This window comes from Globicephala melas, chromosome X (genome assembly GCF_963455315.2).
Source record: "Globicephala melas chromosome X, mGloMel1.2, whole genome shotgun sequence".
NCBI lineage: Eukaryota > Metazoa > Chordata > Mammalia > Artiodactyla > Delphinidae > Globicephala > Globicephala melas.
The window spans coordinates 91,910,599-91,935,493 of record NC_083335.1 but is presented as its reverse complement, the minus strand read 5'-3'; the positions used below and the strand labels follow the sequence as shown (position 1 = coordinate 91,935,493).

General features: G+C 51.3%; 1 long non-coding RNA gene across 2 annotated transcripts in view; it reads left to right on the top strand.

Moving 5' to 3' along the window:
• Positions 1-10,845, top strand: part of LOC115841177 (uncharacterized) — a 74,751-nt gene extending 63,906 nt beyond the window's left edge. The window contains exons 1-4 of one of the 2 annotated variants that reach the window (XR_004034735.2): positions 2,095-2,700; positions 7,832-7,902; positions 8,833-9,514; positions 10,727-10,845. This is a non-coding gene — a long non-coding RNA (uncharacterized lncRNA). Of the gene's footprint in view, positions 1-2,094; positions 2,701-7,831; positions 7,903-8,832; positions 9,515-10,726 lie in introns of those variants that run through there. The other variant, XR_009560716.1, reaches the window with a different exon arrangement.
• Positions 10,846-24,895: the final 14,050 nt, after the last annotated feature.

The following is a 24,895-nucleotide window of genomic DNA, read 5'->3' as shown; positions in this document are numbered from 1 at the left end:
TTATCATCTTGTCACTGACACCTGGGAAGTTTGAGCTGGCAACCTTCTTATAGGAGGAGGTAGGGGAAGTCGGGGGCAAAGAGAGACGAAAAACCCAGGCTGGAGGCATAAGGACACTCACTGGGTTCTGGAACAGGAAAAACGGGGGTGGGTGGCTGGGATGGACAGAGCGCATAAGTGATGATCTTCTCTACTTCAAAGCCTGGCCTCACCAGCCCTGCTCTAAGGGGCAGCTAAGGTAGGAGCCCCCCAGCCCCTCTTCCAACTCCTGAAAGCCACTGAGCATTTTAAAGAGGGAATGTGTGCCCCCCACTCAATGCTCGGAGCTTTCATTGTGTGAATTGTTCCCTCAGGGAGCGGGGCCGTGTGAATAAGTTACACTTGGTCTTGGTGCCGATGCCCCAGCCCAGTGGCTTCCAGAAAGACCAGGCCAGGCCTCTTTGGGACGACATATGTCAGGGATGCTCTTGCGGGGGGAGGAGGGGTGTTGCTTAAAATGTGGCCTCTCTGTGGCCCGGCACAATCCTTCCAGTCTTCTCCGTGAGGGTTCGTTGGTGGCTTCAGGCCTCAGGTTTGAATGTGGGCTGTATCTTAGCAAAATGCTAAAACAGTGGAGATATTTGTGTGCAAGTTCAACCCCCGATATGGCTCTTGGGCCCTTCTCAAGAGAGAACGGGTGTTACCCTTGGTTTCTGGCCTTGTCATGGATAAAATTGGTGAATGGGTAATAAGCAGCTCAGGTGCCCCTGATATCAGGGGATCTCAAAACGCTGTCCTGTACCAGCAGCAGCATCATCACCTGGGAACTTGTTAGAAATGCAAATTTGGGGGGGCTCACCCCAGACCTACTGAGTCAGGATTTGGGGCAATGGGGCTAGGGCCTGGGAATCTGTGTTTAAACAACCCCTCCAGGTGACTGTGATGCCCTTTCAAGTTCAAGTTTGAGAGCCACTGTTTTATGAAGAATATTATTCTCATTTAACAGATAAAGAAAATGAAGATCAGGGCGGCTTAAGTCACTCGACCGGGATCGTGCAGCCAGCAAGTTGGGTGCCAGGACTCAAAGCAGGTCTTTCATGAGAAGGACTCTTGTTTTTTTCCCTTTGTCTCTTCCACTCCCTCCCTCTCTGTCCTCACCCCTCCATCCTCTATCCCGGAGGTTCTCAACTTGGCCGTATATTGACATCACCTGGGGAGCTTTAAAAAATAATATTGCTGTTAGGCCTCCACCCTAGGAAACCGAATCTCCGGGGTGTGACTCCAGCATCTGTACTTTTTACTCCCTCTTCACAGGCAGCCTTACCCAGATTCCTTTGCGATTCCAAATGTTTCTGATGCATGCATTTGCACTGAGGTGTTAGTAACTGGATGTGTTACCTTTCTCAGGGTGTCTGCATTTGAAAAAAGAGCCGAGGACATAAAATAATGAATTGCATAAGCATCTTAGCGAGTGGGAGAGACCAGCTTTTGATCTCCTTTCTCACACTTGCAGCAGATTTATTGCCCTTACATGTCCTGCTAGGAATCTACCCAGCAGTCTTCGCTGAGAATTCTGAATATGCTGTGGCTTTTCGAGGGGCTTTTTGGGCTAGAAGACCTTGAATGAATCATTTTTGAATGCCCATAAGCCATCAGCCTTGCCCACAGAGGGCAGTCGGTTCAATTCTAACTAGCAAGCAAAACCAAAATCATTCGCCCAAAATGTTCTTGCTGTTGTTGTTGTTGTTTGTTTTTTTTAACCATTCCGTGATGAATCTTCCCCTGTCGGACCTTTCCCAGCGCCCATCCAGACATACTCAGCCACAGAAATCGAGGTGGTATGTATCTAAACCATAAGTTAGAGTCATTTCCCAGATCCCAAGTCAATCAAATTTCCGGAGCCCCTTCCCGTGGCTAATTTTAGGACATGACAAATTTTGACGTTGACGCCCCCTTTTCATTTTTTTAATTGTGTAAACCTTTTTTTATTGAAGTATACTTGATGTATAATATTACATTGTCGTAAACCTTTGATTTTTAAAAAGGAAGAAAAATAAAAGCCACCCTAAAATGATTTTTTTTTTTTTTGACTGGCATCTACATCTCTACCCTGCTTCCTGCACCTGGTGGGGGACACAGCGCTTCTCCGCCCTTCAGGAAACGGCCCACTTGTCAGCAGCTGGGCTCCCAGGAACAAAGGCCTAGGTTCATTACCACAGTATCGACCCTGACACGTTGCACTCGGGCCACCTCCCCCAGAGTTCCTCAATTCACACCCCAAATGAAGCGTAATTGGACCTGGACATCTTTGAAGTCCCCCGAGCAGCTCGCCAGCATTTTGAAATGTCCTCGATTTGCATGGTGAAAACCTGGTTGGAGGTGACTTTTTCTTTCCCCTCATCCCGCGGTTTTAAAGACAGAATGATTTAAAATGACATTCCCCAGCCAGGGAAGAGTTACCATGGAAGAAATAAAAATTCTCAAAGCCCAGAAAAGAAAAGGCCAAATAAGTCCGAGGATCTGATGAATCTCTCATCTGCTCCTTTGCTCGGTTTTTGTTCTGCGAGGGCCACATACCAGGCCGTGGTTTCCTCTCAAACTTCTCCCCACGTCCCCGACCTGGGGGGATGACGAGGATCCAGGAAACTTGGCTAGGAGGTTCTGCAGGCCAGCGGGTTGCTATCGGACCTGAAGCAAGAGCGGGAGCCCTGCCACAGGCCGGTGAGTCGATGAGGGAGACTGTGTGTTGATCAGGGATCATCTGTCTTGCGTTCCAGCTGAGCCAGCGCCGCTATGCAAGGATCGTGCACAGTCCCAGAAATCAGCATGCCCGTGTGCCCTGTGGGTCTAAAGCTTGGTGATTTCTTGCAGCCCACGGAAGGGCCTGCTTGGTGGAGTCGTGCCTGCGGCCTAGGCGGGCATTTGTTGAGCCCGGGAGGAGCTGCGCGGTCTGTTTTCCTCTGGGCAGTGGCCTGCCTCTCGTTTGCAGTCCCTCCCACACACCCACTCCTGCTTCTGTAAGCTTCCTCAGGGGTAGCCATCCTCTGAAACAAATGATCCACTTTCCTCTAGAGCACCACTGTCCAATAGAACTTCCTGTGAGAAGGGAAATATTTTATATCTGTGCTGAGATGTGGCTAGTGCAACTGAGAAAATGAATTTTCAACCTTATGTAATTTTTTTCGGATTTCTTTAATGGAAGTACCGTTGATTTACAATGTTTCAGGTGTACAGCAAAGTGATTCACGTCATTTAATTTAAATAGCCACATGTGGCTAGTGGCGACTACATTCGGACAGATGACCAAATCCCAAGAGTGGATGCCCTAGTTTGGGGGGTGTATGGTATTGACTATCGACGCTCTAAAAAGACTTTTTTTTTTTGGCCGTGCCACATGGCTTGCGGGATCTTAGTTGCCCAACCAGGGATCGAACCCGCGCCCCCTGCAGTGGAAGTGTGGAGTCCTAACCATTGGATCACCAGGGAAGTCCCCAGAAAAACTTTTCAATCAAGCAAAGCTTAATTTATTAGACCTACTTCAGTAAGGAAGAGGACCCCTGTGACAGAATGCTAGTGATGTCTCCAAGCAGGGACCCTGGGGAAGGGTATTGATAGCATTTAGAGGCTGGACTGGGTGATTCTGGAGTTGGGTCTTTTTTTTTTTTTTTTTTTTTTGGCGGTACGCGGGCCTCTTACTGTTGTGGCCTGTCCCGTTGCGGAGCACAGGCTCCGGACGCGCAGGCTCAGCGGCCATGGCTCACGGGCCCAGCCGCTCCGCGGCATATGGGATCTTTCCGGACCGGGGCACGAACCCGTGTCCCCTGCGTCAGCAGGCGGACTCTCAACCACTGCGCCACCAGGGAAGCCCTGAAGTTGGGTCTTTCAAGGCAAGAAACTGACTGGGGTTGGGGAGAGTTTCTGACAAAGTAGTTTTGGATTGGGAACAGCAAGGCAGAGGTCTTGTAGTAAGTCTTGAGGAGCTAGCTGTTGGTCTTGATAACAAGCTATTTTAGTTGGTTCAGTCTATCTTCCAGGACAAGTATTTCTTATAGCAAAGAGCTAAGTTAATTTTGTTTGTTCTCAGTACGATTTAAACATGGGGATCAGAAAGCATGCCTGGTCCCAGAATTGTTTAACGTAGGCACAGAGAATAACAAATTGCCACCAAATGTAGTGACTTAAAACAATAAACGTTTATCATCTGACAGTTGCTGAAGGTCAGGAATTTGGGAGCAGCTGAATGGGGTGGTCCTGGCTTGGGGTCTCCCATGAGGTGGTAGCCAGGATGTTGGCTCGGGTCACCAATAACCGTCTGAAAGATTTACCAGGGCTGGAGGACCCACTTACAAGGGGGCTCGTTTGCATGGCTGGTGAAATGGGGTTGGCAGTTGGCAGGAGGGCTCAGTTCCTTGGCCTGTGGGCCCCTCCCATGTGGCTGCTGGAGAAGCCTCATGGCATGGTAGCTAGCTTCCCCTAGAGCGAGTGATTCAAAGGAGAGCCAGACAGAACCCACAGTGTCATCTCACTTCATCATTTCCAAGATATCCTATTGGTTATACAGGGAAGCCTTGTTCAGCATGGAAGGTGACCAGGCAAGGGAGTTAAGATTGGGGGTGAGAATCACAGGGAGAGGGAATTATGTGGTTTCAGTTCTCAGTGGTAAGTGGGGGTGGGGGGCAGTGGTATAAGGTAGGTGCAGAGTTTCCTGGGTTTCAGAACTGAGACACAACTGCGGCAGGTCTGTATATGTTGGGGAGGGAGGGACCCACTGGCTGACGCAGCCTTCCACCCACCTTCTGGAACGTTGTTCCAGTTACCATCTCTATGTAACAAATAACTCGAAAATGTAGTGACTTCAAGCAACCATTTTATTATGCGTACTGGACTCTATGGGTCAGGAATTCAGACAGGGCACAATGGGGGACGGCCTGTCCGTGCTCCACAATGTCTGGGGCCTCAGCTGGAAAGACTCAAAGCCCAGTGATGATAGTTGGGGGCTGGAGTCATCTGCAGGTTCAATCATTGACATGTCTGGTGCCTGGGCTCGGTGGGACTCAAAGGCTTGGACGGTGGATGGAGCACGTACAGGTGGCCTCTCTATATAGCTTGGGCTTCCTCACAGCATGGTGGCCTCAGCATGATGGGACTTCTTATGTGGTGGCTCAGGGCTTCAAGTGTGATTGTTCTAGCAAGTAAGGTGGAAGCTGCATGGGCTTTTATGACTCAGCCTTGGGAGTCACCCGGCATCGCGTCCACGTACAGTGGAAGTGTTTACTGAAGCGGTCACAAGCCCACCTGGGTTCAAGGGAAGGGGGCGGAGACCCAGTTTCTCAACAGGGAATGTCAATGTCACATTGTAGAAGAGTATGTGGGCTGGATGGTATTGTTACAGCCATCCTTAGAAAATACAGTCTGCTGTGCGCATCAGTTTCTTTTTGCGGTACGCGGGCCTCTCACTGTTGTGGCCTCTCCCGCTGTGGAGCCCAGGCTCCGGATGCGCAGGCTCAGCGGCCATGGCTCACGGGCCCAGCCGCTCCGCGGCATGTGGGATCTTCCCGGACCGGGACACGAACCCGCGTCCCCTGCATCGGCAGGCGGACTCTCAACCACTGCGCCACCAGGGAAGCCCAGGCTTTTGTCTTTGATGGGTGGGAGCAATGGGGACTGGGGGAATGTGGGCCCTGGGCATCCCACACAGGCACCTTTGTTAGATAGTCCTTGTTGCTTCCTGATCATAGGTCACGGATCCAAGTCCGAGCTGAGTGGGACACATGAGGGGGAAGAGATGAGCCTAGGAGACGGGGTTCTTCACACAGGCCCATAGGAGTGTCCCAGACTGCGTGGCCTTGGATAAGTGGCTCATCTCTGAGTTGGGAATAATAAGCCCTGCCTCGGGATCGTTGTGGGGAGCAGGTTAGGTAAGGTGTGCAGAGTATAGTAGGGTGCCTGGCACGTAGTGGGTCTTCAGCAGATGAGAGAGCTACTATAATGATATGTGCCATTACGCCACCTGAGTTCAATCATCTGTGGCACAGTATTAGGTATGTATTGCGGGGTAACAACTCACCCCAAAACTTAGTAGCTTAAAGCAACCGAAGTCATGTTTTCCACTCTCTTGGTTTCTCTGGTGCAGAAATCTGAAGCTTGGCTGGGCGGTTGTGGCCCAGTGCTCTCAAAAGGTCGCAGTCAGAGCGGCCGAGGCTGCAGTTGTCTGAGGGCTCCGCTGGGGTCACAGCATCCACTTCCAAGGTGGTTCACTCACCTTGGAAGTGGCTGGCAAGTTGGTGCTGGCTGGGGGCCTCTGTTCTCTCTACACGGGCCCTCCACGGGGCTGCTTGAGCACCCTCATGCCGTGGTGGCCGACATCCCCTAGAGCAGGTTTCTCCAGGAGGGCAGAATCTGGGCCTGCCTTGGTCTTTGCTGTCTCTCCAGAGCTTGGCCTGGCTCAGAGCATTCTGTGAGGGTTTGAAAGACTGAGAACTGCCTTAGCTATTCTGCCCTAGTCCCTTGACATTGTTCTGGAAGGTCTTTCCATGCCTCTGCCTAGGTCGACAGCAGGCTCAAGGTCTCAAAGAGGATTCCAAGGTTGCGGAAGGGAAGAATCAGGGAGAGACAGCCGCTAAGGCTCAGGGCCCAGCTGCCCTTCCTTCCCGGAAACTCTCCTTCCAGAGCTTGACCTTGGGCTTCTGAGCGCGTTCTGAGGGAGTCCATGTTCATGAAAACCCAAATAACTGTCCTACCAGGCTGAGAGCTGTGCAGACCCTGAGAGAAGAAAGTGCATGGGAAGGAGCTCACATCCCACTGAGGGTAACCTAGGGGCCGGGGTTTCCAGCTGGGCCAAAAAGGACGGGTCAAAGTTGCTGTCCTGTTTGAGTAGCAGATGCAAAGGCCCTGAGGTGCAGGGGCAGGTTCTGGGGCCTCTGAGCAGGAGGCCGGGCCCGATGAGGCCGAAAGATGGTGGAAGCAGAGCAGTGGGGTAACAGAGGCAGCCACGAGGAAGAGGGGACTGTGTTGGGGAGACTGAAGTGGGGAGCCTGCAAATTTCCGGGCAAAAGTGAACAGGATCTGAGCCAAGGCGGCAGCTCTGGGAAAGGGATGTAAGGAAAGGGAAGAGGCAGTTTCCAGAGATATTTAGATGTAAACTTAACTGGATCGGGGCTTCCCTGGTGGCGCAGTGGTTGAGAGTCCGCCTGCCGATGCAGGGGACACGGGTTTGTGCCCTGGTCCGGGAAGATCTCACATGCTGCAGAGCGGCTGGGCCCGTGAGCCATGGCCGCTGAGCCTGCAAGTCCGGAGCCTGTGCTCCGCAACCAGAGAGGCCACAACAGTGAGAGGCCCGCGTATCGCAAAAAAAAAACAACAAACAACTTGACCGGATCAGATAGCCAGATTGGGTTAGAGAGCAGGAGGCAGGGATGGTGGATGAGTGGTTTTCCCTCTGAACATTCTTTCTCTCTGATGTTCAGAGGCAGCCGTGCTGTAAGGAGGCTTCAGGTGTTTGCTCAGTGTCCTGGGGCCAGAAAGAGAACCCAGCAAGCCTGGGGCCCGGCAGAGTGTGATGTTATTCACATGGGGGGTCTGGCTGTGGAGGCCCCCACTGCTGCTCGTCTCCCAGGCAACCTGCCCTGCGACCAGCTGGATGTGTAGGCTACCAAGCCCTTGCACATATATCACTGTCTCCTTTAATGTTCCAGGGGGGAGTTGTTATTCCCATTCTACAGATGAAGCAACTGAGGCTTCCAGGCTCAGAGACGTGTGATATGTTTTCTAAGGTCAAAGAGCTGGCAGAGCCAGGCCTGGAACCCAGCTGAGTCTTCTCTCCAACATACTTCCCTGCTTTCTCATCTCACAGGTCCCTTAATGGCCGTTTGTATTGGATGAAGTTCATAAGGATTTGCAGAGGTCCTCCAGGGCCTCTGTGAGGTGGGTAGGTGTGGCAGACTTTGGGCGGGAGGGGGTGGTCTTGCCAGGTGTGTTAGAAGTGTGGGCGTATGGTGGGGTGGGACTAGGGGGTGAGGGACAGAGAGATCAGAGCCATCACTCAGAAAGCGGTCCCCGAATGCAGGCTGACGCGGCTGGGGCCACATTCAGGAAACCCATCAGGATGACAGTGACCTTGGGCAAAGACCCATGGAGGCAGGTGTCAAGTTCACAGAGATCTTGATAACAGGGCTTTTGCTATCTCCCTCTTCTCATGCCAGATGTTCAGGAACTTGACCCCCTTTTCTGGCTTTGTCTTATTTACTGTCCCCCGTTCCCCAGCACCTTGCCATGACCCTCTTTGCTGGTTCCCTTTTCCTGGAATGGGTGGCCAGGGTAGTACCACCACCCAGAAGGGAGCTCCCAATTCCATCCCCTTGATTCCCTCCCCAGCTCCCTTGCAGCCGGAACACCTAAATGCTTTCTGCGACAAGCTCTCTAAATGATTGGAACTTTCTCCCAGATCAGCACTTTTTCATGCTCCATTAGCATTTATTGGTTTGATATTTACATTTGCCGAAGGAGCACCCAGTCCCTGGGTCCCTGGGAGCACACACCGTCAACCGAATAGACTCTAATTGCCGCTCACAACCTCCCTCCCCCTGCCCCTGTCTGCCACCTGCCTTGTTCCCCCCACCCCCAGTCCCATTAAAAAAAACTCAGAAGGATTATCTTTGCAGACCAAAAGGTCTGCTGATAAACAGGGGCCCTACCCAGAGGAGAGAGGCGCTCCGCAAACAAAAGGGCTGGCAGGGACAATCTGAATTAGTATTGCAGTAGTGTATCTACATGAGAGCTTCTCCACTGGATTCTAACCTCCTTGAAGGCAGAGATCTGTTTTCGTTCTTTGAATTTCTCCATATTCCTCTCCAGGGTGAAGAAACTAGCTCTGCCAACCACGGGTTCTCAAGGAACATTTGTCTGCAGTGGAATTAATCAGAAGTCGCGCCCTCCCTCCCTCTGACAGCTGCAGGGGGAGAGGGTGGAGGAATTATCCAGGGAATGCGAGGGCAATGGGGGCCACGTGATAAGAAGGAGAGTTCTCCCTTGTCCCTTTCCAACGCCCCCGCAGATGTGGCCGAGGAGCCCGGCCCTGCAAGGCCATGGTGGAGGAAGGAGGCTGTGTAGTAATGTGGTTAGGGCTCGGCAAACCCGGCTCCAAAAGCCAGCGCTGTTATGTAACTGGCGTGCGCCTCAGTTTCCTCTGTAGTAAAATGGGAATGACTTCCGGGCTGCTTGTGGGGATTAAGGGAGGTCAGGCGAATAACGGCCCAGGCACACCATGGGTTTAGGAGATGCCGGTTCCTGGGATTTATGCAGACCTGTGGCCCTATGCCCTGTGGGAGTGGAGCCCTAAGCGTAAATCGTTAACTCCTCAAAGGTATGTTTGCTGTGCCCTGGGATTTTCAAAGGGCAGACTCTCCCAACAGCTCCAGAACCTTGCTACTCAAAAGGCCCGCGGACCGGCAGCAGCCTCACCTGAGAGGCTGTAAGGACGCCCTCAGATGCTCCCCAGGCCTGTCGAATCAGAATTTCTATATGAAGATTCCCTCAGGTGAGTCATATGCACATTAAACTTTGAGAAGCACTTTAGAAACTCCCTGTGAAATCTGCCTTGTGACTCCTGGGGGTGGGGGGGTCCTGGATCCCTTTCCCTACCCATGGCTGTTCCCTGAAGGACCGGCATACTCCAGGGCAGGGTGGAGATGAGCGAGGCCAGGGGCCAGGGTCTTATCTGCGGCCCCATCGCCGCGAAGGGGGCCAGGTTGGCTGCCGGCTGTCGAAGTGCTGTGTGGAGTCCACCCTGAGGAGTATGGGTTCTTGAACCTGGGGCCTGAGGTGGGATGACAAAGAGGCCAGAAAAAAATGTCGTGTTAAAGTGGAATTTCACACAGGTGGAAACACTTGACTCTCGTGCAGATATAAAATGACCGCACGTCAAAGATTTGATTTAGCCCATTCGTTAATGAGGGGACCCTCTAAGATGTTAAAACCGATTACAGTGAGAATGTGAGGGGCTAGGTATTTATAGGCAGTTTAATAGAAGAATTTGGGGGTGAGATAGCTAGGTTAGAAATTATTTGCATCTCTACCAGACAAAAATCTGAAAGTTAAGCAACCTCTGCAGCTATGGGGTTGTAAAATAGCCCAGTCAATAGGAAATCGATCAGAGGTGCCAGCCCCTGCACGGTGCAGCAGGAACACCCAATAATCTCTTTCGCCTATTTCCAATTTTGGATAATTTCTTCTGACACTACCCTCGGTTAGTCCTTGAGAATCCGGAAATTGCTCTTGCCTGAGAATTACCCTCAGAATGGAATGTAGGTCTTGGCAGGAAAGGAGGAATGAGAGATGAGCAAGTGCATCTTCTCGAAGACGGGGAGTGTGCTCTCCCGGCCACCTTCCGTGTCTCCTGCGATGTACCGTGCAACTGCTCTCAGAGGGCGAGAGCTGGCATCGTGCGGGAGGAAACCGACTGCTCACAGAAGGGACACAGCGCGGCCTGCTCCTGACTCCCATTCTCTTTAACCTTGGCTGCCGTACGGAGGCGGATGATGTATCTGCAAACATATGCAGCCTTGTCCAAAATATTTTCCCCTCCTGTATAGTTCTTGCCAATATTGTTAATCTGTGGGTTGACTTCAGACCAAAATAAATCTCCCAGCCCTGGCCACCAGCTAGCTAATTTTACTTTGTAACCAGGGAATAGAAAGTACGGGCCCTTGGCCGACCATTCTGTGTTTATTTGGCTTTCTCTCTGCTGCAGTTTCAAAATCACATTTGGAGAAGTGGACCCTCTGTGCATAAGAACAGCCACTGAGAGAAACAACAACAAAGATGAACGGGTTGAAAAAGGCAAGTTCTTCCATTGCCCTCCACGTTTGTCTCTCATATCAGGATTCTGATCGTCCCCACTGGCCTTTTCCGTGATGGCTAGAGTTGTAAAATGGACCCCAGAGCAGGATACATGGCCATTCGGGGAGGATTTTTTCCTGGAACTCTCCTGGGTTCTCCTGGACCAGTCCTAGAGGAAGCAAGTGGGTCGAAGCTTACCAAGTCAGCCCTGGAAGGGACCTTGGAGGGCATCTAGTCCAGCCAAGCCAGCTGAAAGGCAGGGTTACCTAGTGGTTGAGCGCACACATTTGAAGCCAGACAGCCCCAGTTTGAACCAGTTCTCCACCACTTCCTAGCTGTGTGACCTTGGACAAGTTTACTAACCTCCGCCTCAGTTTCCTCATCTGTCACATAGTAATCATCCTACCTACCTCAGACAGTTGTAGCGGTGACAAAGTGAATTAACACATAAAGCATCAGGAATAGCACAAAGTGTACAGTAAGCGTTTGATAAGAGAAGGAAATGAGGCTCAGAGGAGAAGCAGCCTCCCCGAGGTCACTCAGGGATTTGCCAAACTGAGCTGGACTCGGTGAAAAAGAGGAGAGGTTACAGGCTCTTGGAAATTCTGACTAATAACTGTTTCTCTGCCTGTGTTACATCACCCTCGCTCAACACTTGGAGAGAGACCTCATGTGGAAGTCAGGGTGCCGCATTCCAGTCCAGGCGTGCAGCTCACCGACAGTGGTCCTCCTAGCTAATGAGCTTGGGGCTGGATGGTCTCTGGGGTTCCTATTGGCACTAACATCTTATAATTTGAAATTAGGGTCTGTACCCTCCATTCAAATCAAGTCTGTCTTTTCCTGCAACACGCTCTACACTGTTTTTTTTTCTCCCCATTTCCCTCTGACGTTTTGCCCAACTGTGTCCTGTGCTTATCAACACCCGGTTTCCTTTTGGCCCTCCCACTCTGTCCCTCCCCACGTTGGCCCCTCTCCCCTTCCCCCCTGCTAGGGCAATCATGGGCTCCCACTGGCCCACACCTGAGCCCTCAGTTGCCAGGTTTAAGCTGATTAGACACTGTCTTGGAGGTGTCTTGAAAGTTACCATGTAGGCACCTTGAAACTAGAGACTGGATTTCTTCCTTATCATGGCCCACTTTTTTTTTTTTTTTTTTTTGCGGTACGCGAGCCTCTCACTGTTGTGGCCTCTCCCGTTGCGGAGAACAGGCTCCAGACGCGCAGGCTCAGTGGCCATGGCTCACGGGCCCAGCCGCTCCGTGGCATGTGGGATTTTTCCCAAATCGGCGCACGAACCTGTGTCCCCCGCATCGGCAGGCGGACTCTCAACCACTGCGCCACCAGGGAAGCCCCATGGCCCACTTTAAGAGTCTAATAGAGTGCCGTAGGCAGAGTGGCTTATCCATTACGGATTGCTGACTGGCTCTAAAACGAGTCGGGATGTTGGATGAAATCTTGGATTATCGAGGTTCCCTCTGGAACATTCAGTACAGCTGTCATAGATGTCCTTTGTTCGGGAGAAAACCGGTGTTATCAAACTTCAAAGCTTGATGAAAAGGGTATTTTAGAACAATTAATATTTCAAACTCGAAAATTGCAGACTGCAGCACAGGAACATTAGATACTTCCTTTTCTGCCTTTCTTTCTCCCCAACCGTATCCCACAACCCCATCCCCTTTTCCCTAAAATACAAGCCTGGGTCAGATGTTAGGTTGCCACCTGTTGGTGTAACGAGGCATTGCAGCCCAGCTCTACGAAATACTCTAACTGCCTGTAGGGAAGTGTACAGAGACTGAAATGCGGGGAGATGTGATTGTAGAGTCAGGTGTGGCCCAGAGAAATATCTTCTGGATTAGGTTGATCCTGAGGGAAGGGTGAGGGCTAACAGCAGAGGGGAATCCAGGAGTAAGAGAGACACTACTAAGCCCTCTAAGTGCTGTAGAGGAAAAGCAAACAGTTATTTGGAGGCACTAACTTTTGTAATACCTAATACTACTAGTGTGTAAATAGTAAGACCTCCATCCCACTGGGCTGACCATCAGTGGAATCCTGCCTTTCTCAAACCTTTGCCCTTAGTCAAAGTTGTTGGAGCCCAGCTTAAAACTACATTGAAGAGCAAAGAAAAATGAGGTTTCACTGTATATTTGGGGTGGGCTGCATTTTTGAAAGATGGCTGCCACAATATCCCATGTATTTTTCCGCAGTGAGACCTGTCACTCTCCCGTCAAGTAGAGAGGTCTGTGTCTCTACCCCTTTGAACCCAGGTGGGTCCTATGCCTGCTTTGACCGAGAGAATGAGGTGGAAGTGATGCTGTGTGGTTTTTTCAGGACAGGATCACAGAAAGACTTGAAGCTTCCTGAGCCTACTAGAATGCTCACTTTTGGGACAGTCCCTCTTGGAAGCTAGCCACCATGCTGTGAGAAGCCCAAACTACAATGGACAGGCCACACTTAAGGTGTTCCAGTTGAAGCCCCAGTTAAGTTCCCAGCCAGCAGCCAATATTAACTGTCAGCCCCGTGTGTGTGCCATTTTGGATGTCCAGCTGGGTTAAGCCTTCAGGACTCCAGCCCCAGCCAACACCTGACTACAGCTGCACAAGACACCCAGAGTAAAAAGCCCCCCAGCTGAGCCCAGTCAACTCACAGAACTGTGAGAGAGAGTAACGAGTTGTTGTCCTGAAGCCACTAGGTTTGGGTTCATGATGTGGCAATAGATACCAAGGACAAGAGCAACTTTGGTTAGACACATAAACCATAGGGTGGCACATAATTAGGTATAGTTTTTAAATCTTGGGTTCAGCTTTAGGGCAATGAGTCCCTAACATCGTAGAGCCGTACTATTTCAGTTCACATCTGCTGCCTCTGATCAAAACACTATCTTGCACTTCCTGAGAGAGAGAGAGCACTTCCTGCCAGGTGTCCCCTTGTGTCCTCCCCTGTGTGACTGTGGGGTTCAGTGTCTCTCACACATTCGAGCGTGGCGCTTGGTGCCTTGAGATAGAAGCCATGCTCTTGCCTCCAGAAGGTTTTGTGGGTGGGATTGTGCCATAGACAGCAAGAATCCACCCACACGTTTTCTCTGAATCAACTTTAGTGATGGATATTTACATATGATACATTAGACCCATTTGAAGTGTTCGGATGGATGAGATTTGACAAACGTAACCCGTGTGACCACCACCCATGTAACCACCACCGTAATCAAAGTCTAGAACATTTTCATCACCCTAGATTTTCCTTGTGCCCCCTTTGCGGTCAGTCCCCTCCTCCCACCCCCAGCCCCAGGCAAGCACTGATTTTCTTTGCCATTAGAGATCAGTTTTTGTCTTTTCTGGTGTTCCATATAAGTAGAATCATATAGGATGCACTCATGTGACTGCATAATATTTTGTTCAGCATATTTTTGAGGTCATCCATGTGGTGTGTACCTATAGTTAATTCCCTTTTATTGCTGCGTAGTCTATCATTGTATGGATAGATCACAATCTGTCTGTGCTTCTGTTGATGGACATTTGGGTCAGTTATACTTGGGGCTATTATGAATAAAAGTGCTATGAATGTTCACCTACAAGGATTTGTGGTCATATGTTTTCCTTCTGGGTAAATATCTGAGTGCTAATAAAGGGTTATATGATAAGTGTATATTTCACTTTATAGGAAACTGACAAATTGTTTTACGTGCCCGCCAGCAAAGTATGAGAGTTCTGGTTGCTCCATATTCTTATTAGCACTCACCATTGTCAGTCTTTTTACTTGTAGCATCCCTGGTGAGTGTAATGGTACCTCATTTGCCCACAGGTTTTTGTGTCCTCCATTAGGATGTGACCAGGGACTTGTTTTTTCACTGCTGCATCTCCTAGCACCTGGAAAGGTGCCAACACCTGGAACAGCCCTCAGTACCTGGAACAGCATGCAAGAAATATTTTTGGAATGAACTAGTTCATGTCTCCTCGAGTTTTCGTGTTTCCTTAAGATTTATTTCTGTAGGGGATATTGAGCAAGGAGGAGTTACACACTTACAGTTGTGAAAGATATTGCCAAGTTGCTTCACCCCAAAATGCTGAACCAATTTACCCTCCCACCAACATGAGCTATTGTCAATTGTTTCAATTTTTCTACCAGTGGAACAGGTTAAAAATGGTATTTCATTTTGGTTTTTATTTTGCATTACTCCTTTTTAAAAGTTTTATTTATTTAATTTTATTTTTGGCTGCGTCGGGTCTTAGTTGCGGCACGTGGGATCTTTTGTTGCGGTGCACGGGCTTCGCTCTAGTTGTGCACGGGCTCCAGAGTGCGTGGGCTCTGTAGTTGTGGCACGTAGGCTCCAGAGCACACGTGGGCTCTGTAGTTCGTGGCATGCGGGCTTAGTTGCCCCGCGGCATGTGGGATCTTGGTTCCCTGACCAGGGCTCGAACCTGCATCCCCTGCATTGGAAGGCATATTCTTAACCACTGGACCACCAGGGAAGTCCCTAATTTTGCATTACTCTTATCGTTGGGTGAAATTGAGCATCTTTTCATATGTTTTGGGGTCTTGTACACTTCATCTGTGATTTGTGTTCCTATATTTTGCTTATGTTTTTTTAATTAATTAATTTTTTATATTTATTTTTGGCTGCCTTGGGTCTTTGTTGCTGCGTGCGGGCTTTCTCTATTTGCAGCGAGCGGGGGCTACTCTTCGTTGAGGCGCGTGGGCTTCTCATTGCAGTGGCTTCTCTTGTTGTGGAGCACAGGCTCTAGGCACGTGGGCTTCCGTAGTTGTGGCACACAGGATCGGCAGTTGTGGCTCGTGGGCTCTAGAGCGCAGGCTCAGTAGTTGTGGCGTACGGGCTTAGTTGCTCCACGTCATGTGGGATCTTCCCGGACCAGGGCTCGAACCTGTGTCCCCTGCACTGGCAGGCAGCTTCTTAACCACTGCGCCACCAGGCAAGTCCCATTTTGCTTATACTTTATTGGACTATTTTTTTTCTAATTTCTAGAAACTCTTTGCTTATCAGAGATGGTAACATTTTGCCTGTTATGTATGTTGCAAACATTTTGTGGGGTGACAAGCAGAATGGTCCAATGATGACTCCTGGAACCCTTCTCTTGTTGCCCGCTCAGGCTGAGGACTCCCACCTTCCCCCGAGTGGGAGTGGCTGTGACTGAACCCAACTTTGCATTGGGCTGAGGTCTCCCCTTCCTCCAGCACACATACCTCCAAGTCTTGACTGTTCCCTGTATGTAAACCCTCTCCAATCTTACACAATTGAAAGGTAGCATCCAGAGTGGGGAGGGGCAGGGTCCCTCCCTGGATCATAGCCCACTGTGCATCCTACATCCAGAGTCCCAGCTCCTTTCCGTGGACTGATGAGAGCACAGGGTCCATGTACCTCATCTCGCTGAGCATTTACTTGAAAACTTTCCCAATAAAATCTGCTCTTCATACCCCTTCCATGTGGCATTGTGGTGTTTGCTTCCGCCTTCTCCTCCACATATTTTCTCCCAGTCTGTCATTTATCTTAGACATTGTTCATGATGTCTTTTTTCATACACAAGGTTTTACTTCTACATTGTCAAATCTGTCCGTCTTTTCCATGACTTCTAGACTTCATGGCTTGCCTAGGAAGTTTTTTCTTTACCCCAATCATGTAAAAAATTAGTTTGTGTTTTCTTCTAGTGTTTTCGTAGGTTTTTAAGGTTTTGGTCCTATCTGCCCGGAATACACTTTTGGATGTGGGGATGCCCACCTCCCAGGGGTCAACAGCAGAGTTTCTATCCGCAGAGCTGCTCTGAGTATAATGTTCCTGTACTGTATTGGTGATCTATTGCAGCACGTCGAATTACACCAAAACTTAGTGGCTTAAAACAACAGCAAACCTTTATTACCTCCCTGTTTCTCTGGGTCAGGAATTTAGGAGCAGCTTAGCTCCGTGGTTCTGGCTCATGGTTTCTCATGAGGTTGTAGTTAAGATGCTGGCTGGGGCTGCAGTCATCCGAAGGCTTAGACTGGGGCTGAAGGATCCACTTCCAAGATGGCTCACTTATATGGATATTGGCAATAGGCCTCAGTTCCTCACTGGCTGTTGGCAGAAGGCCTCAGCTCCTCACCATATGGACGTCTCCGTAGGGCTCTCCATAGAGTGTCCTTATAACATGGCAGCTGGCTTACCCCAGATAGGTTGATCCAAGAGAGAGCAGGGCACAAGCCACAATGTCTTTGATAATCTAGCCTCAGAAGCCACACTGTGTCATTCCCACAATATCCTATTGATCAGGGGAGGAATATACAAGGACCTGAATAACGGGAGGTGCGGCTCAGGGAGGCCGTCTCAGAGGTGAGCTACCACACGTACGCATCATCCGGCCAACATTTTTGGCTTTGTGGTTCCCGGCCCTGTGAACGAGGGTCCTGTTGGTCCAAAGTACACTCAAGAAAGTGAAGAGCTATCAAAGTCAGGCAACTACTCTAAATGTCTGAAAAGGAAATTGGAAATTCTGGCTATGAACATAGGGGTCCCAAAGACTCGTTTCGTTTTGCTGTTTTAGAATCCAGGAGAAAGACAAACTTTCCAGAGTGAATCAAATTGAGTGACGATGGGGCTGAGACTCGATTCTGGGGTTTATGCACTCCGTGACCTCGTCTGCTTTTCTGCAAGCACTTGCTGGCCCTTGCTAGTTATATCGGTCAAAGTCCAATCAAGGATACAGGAACTACTCTAGGTGTTTGGAGCGGATGGAACTTAATGCATAAAATTGTTTACACATGTGATGGAAAACGCCGAGCTAGGCAAGTGCAGGAAGCGTCTGTTGCCCCTGAAGCTGGAGGGAGGGAGGGAAGAGCTGGGTCAGTGGAGTCCGGAAGTGGGCTCACCAGGCAGGAGCCAGAGCTGCGATGCTTCTGTCCCCCGGGATCTGCAGGCACAGAGGTGCTCCAGCTACTGAGGCAGAGAGCAAGGAGGAGAAATTCCCTGGCTTCTCCCTTCCTCCTGTCCTCCAGTCTCCTTCCAGGGCTTTCCACGGATACCAGTGAACATTCAGGCAAAACTAAGCAGAGGAAGCGGGGCGGGAGTGGGGAATGGGGCATCTGAGGGCACGAGGCTTGGGACTGGCACATTGGTGTCAGGCTCGTGGCAGATTTTATTTCCCAAAAATGGCCACAACAATATTTCTGGTCCTACTCGTTTTTCTAGAACCCTCCCATCCACAGGTGGAGTCTGAGTCCCCCTCCTCCATCCTGGGTGGGACTTCGTAATTACCTGCGTGAAGAGAATGAGTCAGACGTGATGTTAATTGTCTTCTGAGGCTGGGTCATAAAAGGCGATACAGCTTCCACCTGCGATGCTCTCCCTTCGAACCCAGCTGCCGAGCTGTGAGCAAATCCAAACCAGCCCGTGCGAGAGGCTGCATGGTGGGGGCTCATGGGGAGAGGAACCGAGGCCCTCAGCCGATGACCAACGTTATCCCCCAGCCCCCAGCCTCTGAGTCCTCCCGAGGAGGGTCCAGACGACACAGAGCAGAGACAAGCTGTCCCCGCTGTCTGAATTCCTGACCTGCAGAATCTGTAAGCATAATTATTTTTTTAGGTTACTAAGTCTTGGGAAAATTCGTTCCACCGTTTATGATAACTGGGACAGCTGGGTCGAGGGGCAGGAGGCGTTCGGGTGCGTATTTGGGGCTCAGGGCAGTATCAGCCTCCTCTCAGATCTTCTGTTTTGGGGCAGAATCCCAACCAATAACTGGCATTGGTTTGAGAGTACACGGCAGCTGGTCTCACTCTCCTGCAAATTCTTAAAACTTTGTTTTTGGAACCATTCCCTTGAAGAATTCATAAATTCATTTTACACATATTCATTGAGTGCCTAAGCCGTTAGGCACCGTTCCTAACTTCAGCCAGAAAACAAATTACCTTATAAGTAAATACATAATTACAAATTGAGATAAATGCTCTGGAGGAAAAATGCCAGATGCGGATGCTAAGAGAGTATAACCGAGGGTCTAGATTTTGTTTGGGGTGTTGACGAAGCCTCTGTCAGGAAGTGAGATTTCTCTCCCCCTCTCTCTCTCCCACCCCTCGCCTTCTCCCCTTTTCTTTCCAAAACTTACTTCTTCCAAGCCGTGGAAGGTTTTATAATACACTTTTGAAAGTTAGCAAAACGAGATTTCCTACTGAAAAAGATAGCCGGACCCACATATACTAAAAAGCATTTACTCATAAGAAACCAGATATCATTGGGGTTTTTTTCTGGGTGACCCATGAAAACTAGGGACCCCGCCATCCCTCACCCCAGAGAGTGCCTGGACGGTGCCTACGCATCAAATTTGTTACTGAGTTTTAGGAGCGTGGTTGACCGGTATGTGTGGCTGGTCTCGGCTTTAATGATTTCTCCAGAAGCTCAAGCGTAGTAGTGAGACGGCTCCAGGGAAAGAGAAGAAGGGAGGTTGCGGGGAGGCTGGGGAATTGCACCTGGAAAGCCCAGGGAGCAGGGACTGGGTTGCAGGCTGGGGGTGAGAATGAGGGGCAGGTCAGGTCCGCATCACAGCCACCGGGCTGTGCTCTGTGTCTGTCACTGCCTAGGAAGATGGGCCGAAATTGCTACTTCCAGCAGCCTCCACAGGGAAAGGGGCAGCTCTGAGACCATTCCCAAGGCTGTTGACTTCCCTATGAGTGGAGAATGCGGGTTCCTCTGGAGATTGGTTTGGGGTCTTTCCATCTGCTGCCTTTTCACAGGGCTGTCCTGGCTGTGGTGGCATCTGTCTGGTCCATCAGCATTAAGCTCACACACAGCCTCTTCCACCTGTAGTTGTCCATGGGCTTGAGAGTAGACCTTGGTGGGTCACTCCGTCTTCTCCACCGCTAGCTGTACCTGCGCCTCGGCTGCCGCCTGCATTCGCACAGCCTGGTTCATCAGCCCCAGAAGGTGCTCACTCAGTGTCCCTTGCAGGGACCAGGGTGGTCATTAAATAACACGCAGCCGACCTCAGAGCCGCAGCCCTGCTTCGCGATACTGTGAGGGACATCCAGGGCTCCCACAGCAGACAGGAGGTACCTCTCGGGTCTGCGTCCCGGGCCTTGCTGCTGACTCGCTCCATCCAGGTCTGTTCCCTGTTCTGATTAATCCCCTCCCCCAAGATACAGAGGCCAGACTTACAAATGGGTGATCACTGTGGACACGCCCACCCCTAACTTTGTTGGGGGCCAGGACAGGAGTACACACAGAAGCCCGCATTCTGTACCTCTAAATATTTCGAAACTAAAATCAACCTTCCCGAAGTATGTTGACAAATGTAACTTCACAGTGATGTGAAAAGCCAGGTGTGGATTTCGAATTCTTGGATTCCGCAGCGTTCTGCACCAGAGCACAGCCGGCTCCTGGGCCCCCTCTGCCCGTTCCCGTTCCATACTGGGAGGGACCTGGTGCCTCTAAATGCTCCCCCCCTCAGACCCACCTGGTCCAGCGCTGTCCACTTTCTGCCCTCCCCCAAATCCCCTGCAAACAGTCACCCCTGGGCCACCTAAGGGGGGGTGTGAACAGATGGCAGTGTGTGCCCTTGGGAGGACAGACGAGGGGAGGAGGCCTGGGCAGTCCCTGGTAGTGAACTTAGGGCTGTCTGGAGGGGAATTCTGGGGTCCCAGGATCCCAGAGCATGTCCAGAGGGGAGAAGAGACTCCAGGTGGGTGTCCCTTTGGTCCTGTGGGTGCCTTGCCTCATGGGCAGGGGTGTGGCCAGAGCAGGGCCCTCTAGAGCACGGGACCCAGGCCAGGGGCCTTGCTTGCCCAGTCCTAAGGGTACTTCTTATCCTAGAGAGCAGACTAAGTCGTGCTCGGTAGAATTGCTCTGTGTCCTTCGAGCTGTCACTCATTTCTTTTTCCGTCTTCCTGTGCGGCTACTAGGAAACTTCATTTGGGCTCTTCACCTGCCTGGCACCCATCGTTCCAAGGGTGACATTCGAAATATTTCACCGCCGTATAGGACAGGCAATGACCAATCAGAGCAGATGCCTGCCCAGTGCTGAACCGGGGTTCTTGAGGTCCTCTGCTGGGCTAGGTATTGACCCTCCGGTTGCTAGGTCATAGGGAGATAGAGGAGGGGTCAGGGCCACAAGGAGGGACATTGGGGGCGAGGCTTGGGGAAGGGGCCACTTATCATCCGTATGGAGTTATTTCACTATTTTAACAACAGTGCTGCCATACTCGTGAATATCAACTCTGCCTTCTCCTCGTCTTCCTTGGATTTTATTAGGGGCAGCATTGTGTGCAGGTAAAAGACTACATCCCCAGCTTTGCTTGAAGCTTAGAGGTGGCTCATAGTAATAAGGGCAAGTCTTCAAAGGGGCTCTTTTAACTGGGAAGAGTCCCCTTTGCCCCTTGCTCTTCTCCTTCTCCCTAAACCTCTCCTTCCTGTGATGATGATGGCTGGAGCTCCAGCAGCTCTCTTGTGACATTGAGGATGGAAGCCCCATGCTAAGGAAAGTAAAGGAGAAACATAGAAGGAGCTTGGGACCTTCTATGATGACTGTAGAACTGCCATACCAGCCCTAGACTGCCTACTGCTGGACTCTTTTTTATGAGAGAGGATAAACTTCAAGTTTGTGTAAGCCTCTGTAGTTAGATCTCTGTTGTTAGTATTTAAATTTGATTGCTAATTCATTTCAGTTCCAGTCCTCAAGGCCTGTGTCTCCAGGGTCAGGGATGTGGCCAGAAAAGGAATCTTCATCTGGCACGTGTCTTCCATGGGCTAGATGTGTTTTGTCAGCTAATCCTTAAAACCATTCTGGCGACTAATGTTACTTTCCTCACTTTAACAGTTGAGCAAACTGGTCTGAGAGGTTATGTGGCTTGACTAGTGGCAGAACTGGGGCCAAGGCCTGGGTCTTGCGGGCTCCAGAGCCCACACCTGCTCTACTACACTTCTCATCTGTGCAGGCAGGACTGGGGTCCCCTTCCTGTTCGTCTCTGGGACAGTGCCGGGGAGGTCCTCCGAAGCTGGGCAATATTGGGATGGCCTTTGCAGATCCCACAACACCTCGCTGGCATCCTTCTGTCCAGGAAAGAGTGTGTGTGTGTGTGTGTGTGTGTGTGTGTGTGTGTGTAAGGAACCGTTTAAAAATCTCCTGTCTTTCCCTGTTATTATCCTTGAGAGAAAAGCCCAGAAAATCTCAACAGGGCTATGGGATAGAGGGTGGGGGGAGCTGTGAGGCAGGTAGCAGGCAGCCTTCTGCCTTCCATGCTCAGTGAAGGAACATCCCTGGGCAGAGGGAGAGTAGGGGAGGGAGGGAGGCACCTCTGAGATGCGTGTTCGAGCTCCTCAGGCTTGGAGGTCGCTGCGCCCCGTGCTCAGCACGCTCGTTCCCTTGAAGCCTGAAAGCCCAGCTTCTCCGTGCCCTTGAGGGCAGCCGGGGCAGAGGGACCATTCTCTGAGGCAGCTTTGTTGTTCCAAAGGTCATTAGTGGATGCTGGTGGAGGCCCAGCACCTGGAGGCTGATTCACATCCCTTCTTGGACCTCTCTGCCCAGCACTTCCATTCCTAGTACATTTTGAAGGGATAGAAAACTGTCCAGAAGCCTGAAGCCCTCGCCTTCCTGCAGCTCGGCCCGAGTTCTACATGACCTGTTTGTCTCTTCAGGGCCCAAGGCCTCTCCCTCCTTCTCCCCTCCATCTGCCCAGGGACTTGCAGAGGTGAAGCAGCCTCTGACGGCTCCCAGAGAGAGCCTGCCCTTGGCAAACCGGCTTCCCGAGCACTGGAGGAAGAGCGAGCAGACGCAGGCCTCCTCCGGGACGCCTCTAACGGTGCCTCCTTGCCCCTGACTCCCCTCGGAAAACGTGACCCACCAGGCCCTCCCGACAAGCCCCCCCCCCACGCCCTCCCATCCGCCTCCCCCTTCACAGGCTCCCAGGCGGAGGAGATGGAAAACAGAGCCTCCTGAATGTTTAACTTCAGCGGAGATGATAATAACTTTCCCATGGACGCAACTGTATCCTTTCCCTGTGTTCCTGCGGGGATCCCGAAACTCCATACGGTTCTCATTTGCAGCTCGTTCCTGAGGAGGCCTCATTTCCTCGCCACACACCCCTGATGTGGTCAGGGTCTCCCTCCCACAGCCCAGCGGGGGTGTGGGTGCGGGCGTCCCTGAGCTTTTCCCTCATGGCTGCTCCCCGCCCCCCGTCCCAGGCCCGCTTTGCCTACCTGGCCTTCCCAGACCGCTCTCTTGTCCTCTGCCCTTCATCTAAGCCCCGGCCCCCAAGGCCTCAGGCCTTTAAGTCCCTGCTCCGCACGCCCAGGGGTTGTGGTCAGGGCTGGACTGTTCCTCAGGCAAAGGTGCCCTTTCTTCGAGAAGCTTCTCCCACTCAGCCTGGTAGGCAAGTTGAATGACTCCAAGGGTCACCATCCGTGTGTATCCTATGTGAAGGGCCCCTCCCGGAGTTAAAGCCAAACGGCTCTGCTGGTAGGCCCTAAAAGGAGACTAGATTCAAAGCCCTTTCCGGTCAGGAAAAGACCCCAACCCCCTCTTGCCAGGTAGCTCTGCCCCGCAAACTCTTTTCACCACACACCTCTCATAACTTTGATCTCGCAGGAAGCCTAGAGGAGTTGAGAAGAGGAAAGAAAAGGACAATAGACGTTCGGTGGTGGTGGTGGTGGTGGTTTTTTTTTTTTTTTAAAGTGTTCACGTTCCTGGCATCTCCCAAGTTTCATTTGACAAAATGGGGAAGGAACAGGACCCAGAGAGGTTGAAAATGATGAGCCTGGATGTTAGAGTCGGATCAGGGCCCCTGAGGTCCTGATTCTGCCCGTGTGCTACCGTGTCAGGGTCAGGAGGCAGGAGGGGAAAAAACAGGGTGAGGAGACGGTGGGCTCAGTAGTGAGGCATGTGGATGGTGGAGCCAGATGGCCTGGGTCGAAGTATCTTGTTGCACCATTTGCAAATCGGGTTACCTTTTGTGAGTTACTTAACATCTCTGTACCTCAGTTTCCTCATCTGTAAAATAGGAATTATAGTAGCGTGGCCATGGGTTAGTAAAGGGCAAGTTTGAAGAAAAGTGCCGGGCGCGAAGTAAGTGCTACGATCACTGTTGTTATCAGATGTCGGGGAGTCCAATGAAAGGCCACTTCGAACTTGGCTTCTCCCACCCTCCGGCCCTCCTCCCCACGTCGCACACTTGGAGGTCTTTGAGGACAAGTAAATCCCATGGACGTTGCTGCTCTCGCCTCTGTATCCGGCTGCCACAGAGGTCACGGCCCAGTGGCTTCTACCCCCTTCTCCCCCTTCGCAGCTCTCTGGGCCCTAGTAAACCAGGTCCATCTTGGGCTCAGGGATCCCAGGACTGCCTTCTTGGTTGCCCAAGAAGTACCCACAGAACCCCAAGTACCTCCAGAGAAGCAAGAGCTCAGAGAGGCCCTCATGAGCCCGGCTTGCCCTCAAGGCTGGTCCTTCTGGGCAGGTCATCTGTCTCAGGCTGGACCCAGGATAAATAGATGTGATTAGGAGATCAAAGCACTTTCCACAGGTTCGGCCCGAGGGGGCCCTTTGACCTGCTGCCGCCGGCATCCCCGCCACCCCTGGAGTCCTCAAGTCGGAAACCTCTCCCTGCTTTCGTTCCTGTTCTTATCAAAATGCTGCCGCGGCCCTCTGTGCCAGGCTGTTGGTGGGGAGCTGGGGTCCCCCCATTACCACCACACAGTTGTTTACTAAATCACCAGTTTGAGGCCGAAGCCAGCACACTGTAGCGGGTCTGCCAAACCCAAACGGCTTTCATTTTGAGCCTCAGATGCAAAACCTGACATTTTGATACGCTTGTAAGTGGTGGACGGGTGAATCTCGCCTGCCTCTTGGGCTATCTAATTACATGCAGGGCCTGCCTGGTCTCCCAGAACTTGGCCCAATGAAGGGAGGAATCGTTATGAGTGTCCTGTCTTTTTCCTTTGAACAGGGGAGACATTCCTGTAAGTGCTCACTGTGGAGAACCTGTGGAATTTTCCTTAAGACTTGAGGGATGGCTTTGAGGGATTGTGTTGTAACGGCTCAGAATGGACCCTCTGTCACCCCTGGGCTCCTTCTTGGGATGTCTAGGCCCCAAAACTCGAAGGGAGGTGCGTGCTGAGGTG